The 15,613-nt window shown below is 42.9% G+C and overlaps 1 protein-coding gene and 1 long non-coding RNA gene across 4 annotated transcripts in view; one reads left to right on the forward strand and one right to left on the reverse strand.

Annotated features, from left to right (window-relative positions):
• The window catches only part of LOC125458134 (uncharacterized), a 10,347-nt gene extending 9,948 nt beyond the window's left edge, over positions 1 to 399 (reverse strand). For both annotated transcript variants that reach the window (XR_007248774.2, XR_007248775.2), the window contains exons 1-2: positions 312 to 399; positions 1 to 76 (exon numbers count right to left, since the gene is read on the reverse strand). The exon at positions 1 to 76 is cut by the window's left edge and continues 3 nt beyond it. This is a non-coding gene — a long non-coding RNA (uncharacterized LOC125458134). The remainder of the gene's footprint in view (positions 77 to 311) is intronic.
• Positions 1 to 15,613, forward strand: part of LOC125458235 (fibroblast growth factor receptor 4-like) — a 102,220-nt gene that overhangs the window by 5,899 nt on the left and 80,708 nt on the right. The window contains exon 1 of one of the 2 annotated variants that reach the window (XM_059650808.1): positions 1,047 to 1,106. The exons of the other annotated variant lie outside the window; for it this stretch is intronic. The gene's annotated coding sequence lies outside the window, so the exon portion shown is untranslated. Of the gene's footprint in view, positions 1 to 1,046; positions 1,107 to 15,613 lie in introns of those variants that run through there. 2 annotated transcript variants of the gene reach the window in all.

Below are 15,613 nucleotides of genomic sequence, written 5' to 3' on the forward strand. Positions count from 1 at the left end.
TGTATTGCTTTCTAACGACTTCTGTCAAAGTTCCTGAGCAAGTGGTGGTTCTTCATTACAGAAGCATAACTGATACCTAGAACACAGCACATGGAGGGTTAGGATCAAAGATCCTTATTTTATTCTTCTACAGTTCACTATGTTGCACCTTTCACCATGCAATCTTTTATTGTGTTTTATTATAAATCATGTTTTGCCTCTCTGTTCCCTTTCTGTCCTTCTTTGACCTTCATCGTCACACAAGTGCATGGTCAGTCAGTTTGTACTGTATTTTTGAATTCGTTCATAAACAGCATGACAACTATATTCACCTGCAGCCTCTGACTTGGTTTTTACAGGATGCACTTTGGATTCAGTCTTGAGGCACTGAGTAATCTTCAGTGAGACTCTATACTCTGTTATTCCTGACTGTCAGACTCTCCTGGTTTTGTGCCCTTGCTGATGTTGGTGATGTTTGTAATTGATTAGGAGTCAGTAACAAGTCAACAGTGAGACAATAAAGTGCTCAAAAGCAAGTTACCTATTAACTATCAGTACTGTGGAACATTTGGGAGGCATCGTTTTTAGATGTTTCTTCTTGGATAGTACCACATTTCAATGAATATAGCCTTGGATTTTTTTAGAACAGCTACACAGTTAACACAGGAATGTTTCAAAATATTAAGATATTCAGATGTTATTATTAATGTGTTATTCAGTAATGCAGTGTATTTATGGATTCGGTCAGAAGTTTGAAACAGATTGTGGCATTCCTGTTGCATGGATCACGCACTAGCAGTGAATAATCTCACAGTAATGACTATGCAGGTGATATTTATAAACTCCTTGAGCTTTGATATTGTGGTTTATGAAGTTATCTTGATAGATTACAGTTTTGCAATCCTGTAGACCATAATCCGTTTTTTGTGTTTGACATTTGAAGTGAAACAAAAGGCAGTAATCAAGGTCCAAACATGTATTAAAAAATCAATACATTGCATGGAAGTCATCAAACAGGACATGGCTGAGACACCCCCTAGTTTCTTATCCTAGCTGGTGTGACTGCAACAAATAAGTGCGTGCAGTGTTCCTGGTTTAAGAAGGAAAATGAAGAAATTAATGTTAAGGTATTGTGGTGTGAGTGGAGGAGCAATGAGAAGGGGGAGATAGATTTTGTCCTCTCCAGTGGACCCTGCTGAACTTAGATGTGTGAATGATAGGTGAATACAATTTCAGGTCTGCTCCCTCTCTCTGTTCGACTGATGCGTATGTATGGATTGCTAATGGATTAGAATTCCAGTCCAGCACTTCCTCTTGCTAGCCTGAAGCACGCTTAGAGATGATAATTAGAATAGCAATTGACATGGAAACATATAGAAAAGAGACATTATTGCCTCACTGTGATATTTTAAATCAGACTTGGCACCAGAAATAGACGTACAGAAGCTTGATTGAAAGACATTGAACATACTGCCGTGTAACTTAAGCAGAAGAATTATTGTTTGAGTTATTAAGTGATGAATGGGACAAAAATCACATTAAATTTCTCTTACCATAGAATTCTGTACAGTGCAGCTTTACTGCATTATTCATAGAATCCCTGCAATGTGGAAACAGGCCCTTCAGCCCAACAAGTCCACACTGAACCTCAGAGCATCCCACCCCAAACCCATCCCCCTATAACCCACTGAATCTACACATCCCTGAAAACTACGGGTAATTTAGCACGGCCAATCCACCTAACCTGCACATCTTTAGACTGTGGGAGGAAACTGGAGCACCCGGAGGAAACCCACGCAGACACGGGGAGAACGTACAAACTCCCCACAGACAGTCACCCGAGGCTGGAATCAAACTTGTGTCCCTGGTGCTGTGAGGCTGCAGTGCTAACCACTGAGCCACCGTGCTGCTCCAAAATAGACTATTCCCCAGAATAGCCTGGAGGCATCAACCATGTCTTCAGTATATACTGATGTATGGTCTGTTACATCAAAGATGTCATGTTGAAGGTTCGGAACACTGAAGTAGTATGGATATTTTTAACTTTTAATTAGAGGATTGCTACCTACAAAAAAAGACAACAGATTCAATGCTGCACAGCAAAGTGTCTGTGTGGGACCCTGGAATCTCACACCTATAGGCCGTCAGGGGAACTTTGAACAGTGAGAGAAACATAACATAATGAGTTACAAAGAGATGGTTGTCTCTGCAGAAAGCCACCCCTCACAGACAATTCTTTTGCTTTGCCCTTCCAAGAATACACAAAAGAAATTTGTTACTGACCAACTACAAGCCTGACCCAGCTGCACCGTAAGACCAAAAGATATAGGGGCAGAATTAGGCCATTCAGCCCACCAAAATTGCTCTACCTTTTGATCGAGGCTGAAATATTCCTCAACCCCATTCTTCTTCTTTCTCCTTTTAACCCTTGACTCCTTACTAATCGAGAAGCTAACTATTTCTGTCATAATGACACTCAGTAACTAGGCCTTCACAACCTTCTGTGGCATTGAGTTCCGCCAGGCTGGGTGTAAGAGGATGTACTGGTGAACTGGGATTTGTGTACAGTAGCCTGGGTTCAAGTACTAGTGTGCTCTGAAATTCACAGTCAAAGAACCACACACTAGTCACCACAACATTGTAGGTAGAAGGATTCCCCCCACTCTGAGTGCTCAAAGCCAACTCGCCAGCAAGCCAGTCAGAAGGAGGAAACAGCACAGGATTCTCTCATTCCAAATGCTGCCAGCTGTTTGGTCTGCCTGAAAATTGTCGGTCCTCCAGTGTAAAGTGGTGGCCTCGACTGAGTGTTGCAGACTGGCACATTCCAAGGTCCAGAACTATGTGGTGGGGACACACTAAAGCTTGGGGCAACTGCCACCAAGGCACAGTGGGAAATGACCACCATCTGGGGTCTTCCTGCCAAAGTACCACGAAGGTCTGTTATCAGACCCTCTCTTTACCTCAAAATGCATGGAAATAGTGTCCTGCACAAGTAGCAAATGCCTTTGGTTTTGCAACTGCGTGAATACCAAATTTTACTTTTATTTTTCTTTATATGCAAAGGCTGTACATACAGCTTTAGCATGCGTTTGTGCACAGAAAGTATATTTTTACAATAAAAAGAAGTTTTGAATGCTGCCAGCCAAATTAAGTGTAAAGCTAAGAATTCTAAAATTGACTATTTAATTACCAATGTTCCACTATCTACTCTTCATGAGTGACCCAGAGAGACTGATCCAAGAAAGCTTTATTTTCAATGTTTTTTTTAATGCGCTTCTTGTCCCTCATTCGATGTGTAGATATGTTTCTGCTTGTGTTCACCAGTTAATAAAACCACTCTCTTGCTCATCAAGAAAGCCTAGTTAAGCTTTTGATTTGAAACATTCTGAGCAAGGGTCACCGGACCTGAAACGTTAACTCTGTTTTCCACTCCACAGATGCTGCCACGCCTGCTGAGCTTTTCCAGCAGCTTTATTTTTGTACCAAGCTTTTAATTTGATCTGAGAGGAAGGTATCCACAATGGTTGGGATCCTTTGTAAATTAGCCTTGTTGTAATCAACCAAGTGGCTGTGTCAATAAAGAAGTGGAGTCAGTTCATTTGTCCTCACCCAGGAACTCAATGGGTCACAGTATCCATTTATAATTGTAATAATTTCGAATCGGGGAAGCTTATCCATGGTCTAACTGTACAGAGAACAGATACATCGATTCCTATGGGGCGATTATAACGGTCTGTCAGATTCTTGGATTTAGGTTTCTGTTTGATGCCAGGGTTGAGAGTGAAAGATTAGATTTGGAGGAGATAAATTCACGTTCTGTTTATGTTAAGTCGATAAGAAGAGGCGGGGTTCTGTGTCACTAGGCAGTCGTTGTTTGCTATTTGTCTTTTGGTTCTTGCAGCAGACTTTCCAAGGTTATGCTCCAGTCAGATTGCTGACAGTCAGGGGTCCTGCCCCTCACACTGATAAGGCAGCCTTTGAAGTCTGTATGTTTGTGGGTGTGTGGGTGGCAGTGTGTGAGATGTGAAGGTTGAGAACCTGCAAGACAGTGAATGTAACTGAGACAAGGTGATGGATGTGGGAAGGTGGCATATGAAAATAATCCAACCGGTGAATACATCTTGCAGCTGTGTGTTACTGGAATGCTGTGGGAACAAGATGATACAGCAAGAGTTTTACTTCCAGGGAACCTCCAGAAATGGCACAAGTATTTTGACTTCATCAGTTTCCCATATTTTTTTCTCTTTGAACTTACTTTGACCCGGTCAGAAATCACACAACACCAGGTTATAGTCCAACAGGTTTATTTGAAAACACAAAGTTTTGGAGCCTCGCTCCTTCTTCATGTGATGGTGAGAGAGGTGGCATCAGACTCAGAATTTATAAGTAAAGGATCAAAGAGTCAACCAACTGATGAGGATGTATTAAACAAACCAAAGATGTTGTTAAATCAGTTAGAGGGTTTTAATTGATTAATATGTTTCGGCACTCTACACCAGCATCGCCCAGAACAACGGCATCACTGCAACAGCCTCAGTGCTCACTATCAATAACTGCCAATTTCCAGACGCCATCCTACAAATCACCGACTTCATGCTCAACCACAACATCTTCACCGTCAACAACCAGTTCTTCACCCAGACACACAGAACAGCCATTGGGACCATATTTGTACCCCAATATGCTAACACTTACAAGCACAAGTTTGCACAAAACATCTTTGTTGTGCAGAACTTCCAACCAACGCTATACACCAGATACATTGACGTCTTTTTCTTCCCTTGGACTCATGGCAAGGAACCATTGGAATGATTACATAGCAATATCAAAAAGTTTCATCCCACTATCAGACTTACCATGGGCTACTCTTCAGAGTCAGTCTCATTCTTGGACACGCACATCTCTATCAAGAACAAACACCTCAGTGCCTCAGTCTTCTGCAAGCCCACAGATAGCCTCACGATGCTACAATTCTCTAGCTTCCACCCTAAACATGTTAAAAATGCCATCCCCTACGGACAAGCATACACAGGATCTGTTCAGATTAGGAGGAACGAGACTGACACTTGAAGGTGTTGAAGGACGCCCTCGTAGAAACAGGATACGATGCTCAACTCATTGATCGCCAGTTCCCATGTGCCACAGCGAAAAACTGTAATGACCTTTCAAAAGACAGACAGGGGATACATCTGATAGGGTATCCTTCATTGCCCAGTACTTCCCAGGAGCAGAGAGACTATGCTATGTTCTTTGCAGCCATCAATGTCATCGATGACAACTAACAGCTCGCCAAGATCCTCCCCACGCCTCCGTTTCTTGCTTTCAAACAACTGCCAAACCTTAAACAGACCATTGTTCGCAGCAAGCTACCTAGCCTTCAGGACAACATCGACCACAACACCACACAACCCTGTCATGGCAACCTCCACAAGACATGTCAGATTATTGACATAGATCATCGACATGGATCCTACCAACGCACGTGGAAACACCACCCATCACGTACATGGCAGATACTCATGTGACTCACCCAGTGTTGTCTATCTTACACTGCAGGCAGGGATACTCCACGGTATGGTAAATTGACGAGACCATTCAGATACTATGGCAATGGATGAATGGACACGGTGCAATAATCGCTAGACAGGGGTGTTCCCTCCCAGTCGGGGATCACTTCAGTAGTCATGGACATTCGCCTTCTGATTTTTGGATAAGCATCTTCCAGGGCAGCCTTCGAGATACGCAACAACACAGAATCGCCAAGCAAAAATTGCTGGCCAAGTTCGGTACCCTTGAGGACGGCCTCAGCCATGATCTTGGGTTTAAATCACGCTACATGTGACCCCACCACACTATACACTCTCTCTCTCTCTCTCACACACACACACACACGCATACACACACACACACACACACACACACACACACACACACACACACACACACACACACACACACACACACACACACACACACACACACACACGTGAATCTTTGGGGTGGATTTGTATTTGCAGATACATTCTATTTTGTTCAAAAAGCCCACATTTTATAGACAGTCAGTCAATGTGGTGTTTTATAAATCCCTACTTTAGAAATGAAAAACTAGTCTGACTCCAAATCAAAACATAAACAGATTTGAAACGAGGCCTTACACCTCACATACATTGTTTAACCTAAAATGTCACCTCTTCTTTACACTGTTAAAACCATTAGTTCTCTCAGTGCAGTGGCTTGAAAGAAATTTGGGGATTTACATCTACATATTAATCAATTAAAACCCTCTAACTGATTAAAGATTTAACAGCATCTTATGTTTATTTAATATATCCTCATCAGTTGTGTGACCCTTTGATTTTTAACTTGTAAATTCTGTGCCTGATGTTACGTCTCTCGTTGACACCTGAAGAAGGAGCGAGGCTCTGAAAGCTTGTGTTTTCAAATAGACCTGTTGGACTATAACCTGGCGTCACGTGATTTCTGACCTTGTCCACCACAGACCAACACCAGCACCTCCACATCATAACTTGCACCCAGATTAGTATGGCTTTCGGCTATATTGTTATGTTCTTACAGAGCCATTTCATTTGTTACTTTGCATCACCAGTTCACTTAACCCCACCCCCCCCCCCCCCCCCCCCCCCCCCGCCAGTGGCTCCCCTCACCCCAAACCTTGACTCTTGGATTGCAGTTTTCTAGTCAAGGAACCATTTGAGAGCCACCTTTCTACAGATCTTGGCAAACATTCCTTTTCCTGATTCAGCCCTGCTACATGTGTAGCTTTGAGATGGAATGTAATTATTCACTGTTGAATTTTGACAACATTCTTCCACCCAAGCTCGTGAACGAATAATTACACATGCTTGGTTCACCACCTCCAAGCTCAGCAGCCTGCAGTTTTCCAGCAACTCACTACATTGGGAAGAGCATTTTGGGCTAGCGAGTTAGCAGTGGAAATGCAAAACATTGACCATTTTATGAGGGAACAGGCACATGAAATTGGTGATACTGCCTGCACATATCCTTGCTGGTGACAAAATGGGTCAAAATGTGAACTCTTTTAAGAGAAATGTTTGCTGGGCACACATGCAGAGAGCCATGCCCTGCATCAGCACTCTTTCTTCCTTATACCCCGACTTTGCACCTCTGTCTGGCCTCTTTTGGAAGGACAAAAGAAAGAGCTGCTTGTTTTCTACAATGCTGACCTTCAGTCTTGGAACTGAAACACAGTGCTGTCTGTTGAGTGGAATTCATTTTGTTTATAGTATGGTGTGTGAATCGTCACCAGGAAAACCACACTTCTACTGCTAATAGCATACTGTCCGTGTAAAAGTGTCACTACAAGCACTCAATTCAATTCCATCCACCTCAGAGCAATGCTATTTTCATGTTGAAATTGGACCTGGCTTATCCTTGGCTGAGGCAGGTCTCAGATTCCTCTGATAAGTCCTTTTTTCTGTGTTCATATTAATGAGGTAGAGGGCGAGGCTGCAGGAAACCAGTTGAGATGTGGATGTTGAAGGGCTCAGAGTGAGTAAATTGAACTCATTAATCTCCCTGTTAATTAAAGCCTTGCTTCTTGCTTTGAACTCTTAAAATTGACTTCGCTTAAGCTTTATTTGTAACTGAAAGGAGTTTGCTAAAGCTGCATTCAGACTGACTGTAGATCTTCTTAACTAGCCCAGAGCCCTTTCCCCCTCTTTTATAAACTCTTTACAAATTGACCTCCTACAACTATTGTCAGTGGACTATGTACACCACTCTAACCCATTACAGTGTCCTCCGTAATAAGTGCATTGTCGGATGTCTTTGCTATATATAAATTAACCATATATTAAAAAGCAGAAAAAAACCAGAGAACTGTGGATGCTGGAAATCAGAATCGAAAACAGAAATGGCTGGAAAAACTCAACAGGTCAGGCAGCATCTGTGGAAAGAAAGTAGTATTAATACTTGGGTTCAGTGACCTTCTCCAGAACAGGACCCGAAACGTTAACTCTGTTTTCTCTGCACAGATGCTGTCAGACCTGCTGAGGATTTTCCAGCCATTTCTGTTTTTGTTACATATTGCAATGCTCTCTCTCTGCTGGCTCCTTACCTCCAATTTCTTACCTAACTTGCACCAAGACCTGTCTGCTCATCAACCCCATGCTCACTCACCTGCATTGGCTCTCGGTACAGCAAAGTTTCAATTTTAAAATTATTATCCTCCATTTCAGATCTCACTGTGCATTTGATTTCTTTCCTGATTTTAAAAGCTCTGATACTGTACAATGATCCTATCAGCTGACATTGAGTTGTGGAATTCTATGCCTAGACCTCTCTGAACTATCTCTGTCCTACTTCAAGATTCTCCTTAAAACTTTAATCCATCACGAGTCATGAAAACTCAAACCGTGGCTCAGGTCAAATTTTTTGCTAACAGTCTAGTAAAGCATCCCGACATGTCTCACTACATGAGTGTATGAATACAGGTTTTTGTTGTCGCTGTTATCATTTCATAAAGTTAAAGTTTAGCTTAACTTGTAAACCTCAGTGAACGCACATCTCTGTCCCTCGCTCACCACCATGACTGAACTGATGGCATATGTTGCTGAGCTCTGAGAAGGGCTCACTGGGCCCGAAACACTTCTTTCCACAGACGCTGCCAGGCCTCCTGTGCTTTTCCAGCAATTTCTGTTTTTTTTGCCTCTGTTTCCTGTGTCCAGTGCAGACTGTGGGCTGGCTAGTTGGCACCCTTAAACCCAGTGTGGCCAGAGTACTCTGATCTGTACAATCGATCTATCCAATTCTTGTGAAATAAAGAGACAACTGTAACTACACTTTAGGAATAGCTAGCTACTGAGCATTGGAAAAGGACTTATGTCATAGTGATATCAGATCGCTACGGTATGGGACTCTGAATCTGTAGGGTAATAGTAATGTCCCTTCTTACAGTCTCTTGTCGGTAGCTGTGTTTAATAAAGCCTGTTAATATTAACTGGCCTAAGTGTAGACCTCATATAATGACAGCACTCTGCTATACTTCTATCCCGGCCCATTGGTAAATGATCTGCTTTCAGCCTGAATTGTTCCCCTCGAAAGTGTTGATTACAGTTTAGTAGGTACAGTAAATACCACCTGTGACGCATAACATGAACTGCACCATCCAAACCAGCAGGTGCCAGGTTCAAAGCCCAATTTTTGCTGAAGTAGCTGGTTTCGTGCTCCAAGCCGTACTGCCCCAGACTGCTCTACTTCCAACGCAGTCTCACGTCATGCAGAATTAATTTTATGTCCATCATTTGCTGGGTACTCCTGTTGCCTCTTCCATCGTCTGAAAAACTGGACACAGCTGCTTCTGGCTTTATCTTTGGCTGCAGCTCTTAAAGGTTGTAAACATAATATCTAAATACCATAATAATTGTCCAAACCACGACATAATATTACTTCCAGTAGAACTATTAGCTGGTCACAGCTAAATGGGCCACTCTCAGGAATATTGCCAACATCCCATGAATTGTGAATGAATACTTGTAAATCAGAAACTGTAACAGACTGTGCAAGTCAACAAATCTACACTGTCCTCAAATCTCCTGACAGACCAAAACTCTGGATCGTATGACTTATAAAAATACACCTTGTGGGAAAGCAATGGTGTGACAGTGTGATGGTCCAGTATATTTTGTAATGTAAGACTCTTAAGTAGATAAGTTACTCCAGTGATTGCAGTATAGTTTTCCGCTGGATTAGCCTTTAAAGTGGCCCAAACTGAGCTGGCTGCTCCTACCCTCCCCCACACATTTGGAATGGTATGTGTTGACTGCATTTAAGGGAAAGGGAGCCTTTTACGGGTCTATGGAGACATTGCAAAACATAAAATAAAATCTGGCTAATATTCTCAGCCTTCATGCATTGGACAGTGACACACTGAGTCTGTTGTATCTATTCACAAGAAGACTGATGCACTAAGTCAGCAGTGTTGAGATCTCTGATCAGTAAAACCACATTGGGTAAGCACCATTCTTCCCTCATTTATTCAGTGCATATTTTTAGGCTGTACTTCATAACTGTTACAGAAAGCGAGATATTGGTAATTGATTATGCATTGTTTAGTGCTCTCTCAATAGTGAGATGGTGCTCATTATAACTTGCTTATTTGTGTGAAAATGCAGTAATGTTTGCCACTGACAGGTCACGTTCAGCATGAAGGATGCAGACTAGTTCTGAGTTATGATATTTTAACTATGCCAGGACAACAGTGGGCCTCAGTATCCCAGAGAAAGGGGAAAATCAGACTCTGTTTCCAGACCTGATCCCCCACCCTAATGATCCCTGCTAGAAAATCCTCCTGTGCTTATGTATAATATCCTGTGAGTAAAGGTTTAAGCTTCTGCTGCAGTCTCTTATGTTCAAAGAAATCTGCCAACAGTTAAAACTTTATTTTGAAGCAATATCCTTCTTGGCAAACGTTCAGATTACTGCCCATCTCACTTGGATTCCAATATAATCTGCTATTTCAGGAAGCAAAGGGGGAGAAACAGAACTCTTCTGATAATATTTACTTTGATGCAGCGATATCCACAACATAGTTCTCTTTACAAGACTTTTAGGAATGCATTATTCTATCCATAATAAAACCCTGTTTCTCTCACTAATCATCCCTATTGTATAACATTTTCTTTTAAACATTGCTGTAAAGGAAGTCATGTTGCCAAAGGTTTTTGTCTTGCAAGTGCAAGACAAGTGCAAGAATGACAAATTTCAAACAATCAGAACAATTTATAATCACAGGAGGAAGATGGTGCTGACTGATTGACAACTTGACTGTGAAAGGCCAAAGTGTTGACATGGCAAATGCAATGGGAAATTTTAGGCTTCCCTTATTTCTGGGTAATTGAGAAAAGGCTGTGTCAACTCTTGTACCTGGATCTCTGAAGGGGTCAGAAAGGGTTACTACTTGGCGAAGTGAAGGAAGCACCATCCACTGTGACAATATCATGGTTAGAGTGAAGAAGGAGGTTTTTCCAACACAGATTGGAGACTAATATGCTTTTCCTGTCTGTAAATATGTAAGTCTTGTGAGTATGTAAGTCATATTCAAATAATTTCCATAATGCAAGAAATTTCATTGTGTTTGTGCAACAAGACTCTCCTAATTAGGCCAGAAAGACGACTATCAATGTCCACACTACAACCAGCATAGGCTCAGAGAAACTAATACACACGACATAGCAGTAGTACACCAAGCAGCATTGCGGTGAGACGAGTTGGATCATTCCACAACTGAGTCAGCAGAGCAGATCAGTACAATTTCTAACTGGGGTACCGGCTAAGAGAGATTAGCCTTTGGGCCTTAAGAAAAAGGCAAGGTAAGCATGCTGATGAGCCAGAAGACTTCCAGATAAAAAGATACTGCAGATTACTGACCATAGCAAAGCCCATAAACCCTGGTGGCATCACTCACCATGGGATAACACTTTGGAGATTGACGCAGAAGGTATCTCAGACCTGACAGGAGATGCACAGGAGCAGAAGAAATCTCCAGCTCCAAGGCTGTGGTGTGGACTCCAGCACAAGGCAATGGTCTGTGACAATGGTCCTGAGGCCAAGTTATGCCAGTGAGCTACCCAGAGATTGTGTGAGTCAAAGTAAATAACCCCTTGTACAAAAGTGAAAACTTTAAATGTTTCAGTAATTCAGGCTGAAAAGAACATTTTTATAATCAGCCACAAATGGCATCATTGTATACTGTTGCCAAGAGGGCTAAAAGGATGAAAATGGATTTATTTTTCCTTCTGCCTTTTACACACCTACGCTGCAGAGAAAATATTCTCTTGCTCTCACTTTCTCTAACAATTTCCAATCAGAGTTGGTCAAACTGACTGGAGAGGATTGAGGTGGAGAGAGGGTGAGGAAACTGAGTGCGCACGGGAGAGGAGGAAATCTTTAGAGCCTTCCTCGATGCTGGGAGCCCTTTCAGTACAGCCATTGCTGAGATGGGACTTGAGGCTGAAGAGCCTGTGTGTTTAAACAGCAGAAAAGCCTGGGCCACTGCTCAAAACAATTGTGAAAAAATAACAATGGAACTGTTTGGGCAATATACACCTCATGCAGAGAATGGGAGTCAGTCAAAGTGCATAGCACCATGGCTCTAAGCACAACTGTAAATCCTTGTAAAATTATTCCTGAGACTATGTGGGGGCTGAAGCTAACCAAATCTTTGAGAGTTAACAGGAATTTATATCCAAAGGAAGAGTGGCCCCCTTTCCCCACAGTGAGGCCAGCAAGCCTGCAGTGATACTAAAGAACACTGGGACCAACCAAACTGTCCTGTTGGGTAAAGGCATGACCTTCCCACCAGAGAGCACAGCAGGTGCCAAGGTGTTGGTAAATGGGGTTGGAAGATACACGCCTTTACCGGGTGCATCTGGAGAGTGGCCATGTGAACTATCCCCTGTTTGCCTGAAGGCACAATTGACCAGCTCCTTAGCAATGACCTGGTGGAAAAACAAGGTAACAGTATCCCTAAGGGTCTCAAGCAAGACTTCGCAGGCCAGGTAGACAATGCCTGGCATTTTCCCTGATCATGTTGTTATGCAATCCATGACCAGACACATTTAGCCAGTTGGAGTAATATAGAAAGCAGAAGAGCCTTCAGTCAGGTTATCTGAATCCTTTTCCAGGAGTCTTGAAGACCCTAAAGACGTAGTAAATAGAATTGGCCCACTTTTAAAAATACGAGCTCAGACTGCTCACACTGGGACAAAGGCAAAAGCAGGAGCTGACTGCTGCTACATTAAAAAGCTATGAAAGGGAGACCTCCTCGTAGACCTGCAAATGAGGAGCGAACAGTGGCACAGTAGGGAAATATTGTGGCTCCCTCACAAAATTCCAATTGTTGAGCATCTTGGTATATTCAAAATCAAAGCCTCATCAGCTGGCATGTTTAGGAGCCACAGACCCTTAAGGATGCTATAATGTTTTACAGAACCTGCCCCATCATCGAGGTTGCAGGCCAACCTTTAACTATGATTCCTGTGCCAACTTTTGGGAAACCATTCAGCAAGGGATTAGTGGATCAACCAATAAAACCTAGAGCTACAATTATATCCATAACATCATGGGCATGGTACACGTTTCCCAGAGGCAGTTCCCTTAAGTATCATACCTGCCAGAGTAGTAGTCAAGGAATATGCAGACTCGATGGGCTGAATGGCCTAATTTCTGCTCCTAAGTCTAATCAATCTAATTCATCACACCATACGGCCTGGTCACTGAGAACCAGTCAGATCGGGGCTCAATGTCCAAAATAGTCCAGGATGTCTTGGGGAACCTGAGTACACTCAGGATGAATAAAGGAGTAGATATTTTTCTGTTCACCACCAGAGACGTGCTCAACAGTTTGCCAACATTTGAATTAGGTTCTGGGAACCAAATATGAGGGCTTCTAAAAGTGTTCAAGCAAGAAAGCATGGGTACATGAACAGGAAGGGTTTAGAGGTATATGGGCCAAAGGCTGGCAAATGGGACTAGATTAATTTAGGATTTCTGGTTGGTGAGGATGAGTTGAGCCGAAGGGTCTATTTCCGTGCAATGCATCTGTATGACTCTATGACCCTAAGAGGCTTTTAGAGTCTGTGAAGTAACCAGAGAACTCTTGAAAATCTCCCAGAATATGATGAAAAACAGGCAAACATGCCAGTTTCTGAACCTTCCTGCCAGGTGACTATGTATTGGGGCTCCTATCAGTATCAGGAGAATGCTTCGAAGCCTGGTTCACTTGCCCATGTAAAGTAGTGAAGAAGCTCAGGGAAGTGAAAATTCTGACTGAGAGCCCAGTTTGGGGTGAAAAACAACAGGATAAAGCAATGCCACTGTTGAGAAAAGATCAAGCAAGCAACGATCTGTCCAAATGTAACTGATTTCAGAGGACATGAGTTACATTGAAGATTAATAGTTGAGGTTCACATTAATACACAGCTAACCAATATTAAAACATGAACAAACTCAGGTTCCTGAGTTGCCCATCAAGGTGCACAACAGGAAGCAGATTTAATAACGCTGTCCATGGCATTTAAGGGTTATGGCATAGAACATAGAACATAGGACAGTGCGGCACAGTACAGGCCCTTCGGCCCGCGATGTTGTGCCAAACTTTTACCCTAAACTTAAGGTCTACCTAACCTCCACCGCTACCTTACACTATCATCCATATGCCTATCTAATAGCCACTTAAATGTCCCCAATGAGGCCAACTCCACTACCCTCTCCGGCAATGCATTCCACACCCCGACCACTCTGAGTAAAGAAACTACCTCTGACGTCTCCCCTATATCTACCTCCACTCATTTTAAAAACTATGCCCCCTTGTAATAGCTATGTCCACCCCAGGAAAGAGTCTCTGGCTGTCCAATCTATTTATACCTCTGATCATTTTGTACACCTCTGTCAAGTCACCTCTCATCCTTCGTTGTTCTAAAAGAGAAAAGCCCTGGCTCTCTCAACTTTTCCTCATAAAACCTTCCCTCCATTCCAGGCAGCATCCTGGTAAATCTCCTCTGCACCTTTTCCCATGCTTCCATATCTTTCCTGTAATGAGGCGACCAGAACTGGACACAATACTCCAGATGAGGCCGAACCAGGCTTTTGCATAGCTGGAGCATAACTTTATGGCTCTTGAACTCAATCCCTCTATTAAGGAAAGCTAACACACCATACACCTTCTTAACAACTCTATCCACCTGGGTGGCAGCTTTCAGGGAACTGTGAGCATGAACCCCAAGATCCCTCTGCTCCTCCACACTGCCAAGAATCCTTCCGTTAACCCTCTATTCTGCTTTCAAGTTTGTCCTTCCAAAATGAATCCTCGCACTTTTCAGGGTTAAACTCCATCTACCACTTCTCAGCCCAGCTCTGCATCCTATCAATGTCCCTTTGTAACCTAGAACAGCCCTCCACACTGTCCACAACTCGACCCACCTTCGTATCGTCTGCGAGCCTACTATCCATTCTTCCACTCCTATATCCAAATCACTTACAACAGATAAGCCAGGCTTCATTAATCTTGCTGTAGGTGGGAGAGACTTATCTAGAGGCAGCTCCCCTATAGCCAGGCCCAGACTCAGGAGGAGATTAGCTATATGCTGGAGAACCAACTAATAAAACCCAGCAGCAGTAGTTGAACTTCTCCAGTTGTCCTCGTGACCAGGGTCCACAGCTTCTGCATTAACACTGGAAGGTAATGCAGTGACTGGAGCCAACTTTTACCCAATACCCTGGCTGGAAGATTGCATAACTAAGTTAGGGGCATAGTTTAGCTCACATTACCAGGATCCATTTACTAAAGGAGTACTGGCAGGTTCTCTTGATTGTCTGCCTATAGGAAGGTCCCACCTTCATAGCTCTAGATGGATTATACCGAGGACAAGTCATGGCATTTAGTCCACAACACGGCCCATTCACCTTTCAAAGGCCGATGTGCCAGATAATGGCAGGTTTATTTAATTGAATAATGTACTTCGTCAACTTCCTTGTGCCTAATGAGCTGCATTTAGAGCAATGGAAAGCCCTGTCCAGGTGTCCTGGTAGCCAATCTCACAATGAGCAAGCTCACTAATGCCCAAATGACCTCTCTAGGATGCAAAATGGGCCA

Source organism: Stegostoma tigrinum, chromosome 13, assembly GCF_030684315.1.
Source record: "Stegostoma tigrinum isolate sSteTig4 chromosome 13, sSteTig4.hap1, whole genome shotgun sequence".
Lineage (NCBI taxonomy): Eukaryota > Metazoa > Chordata > Chondrichthyes > Orectolobiformes > Stegostomatidae > Stegostoma > Stegostoma tigrinum.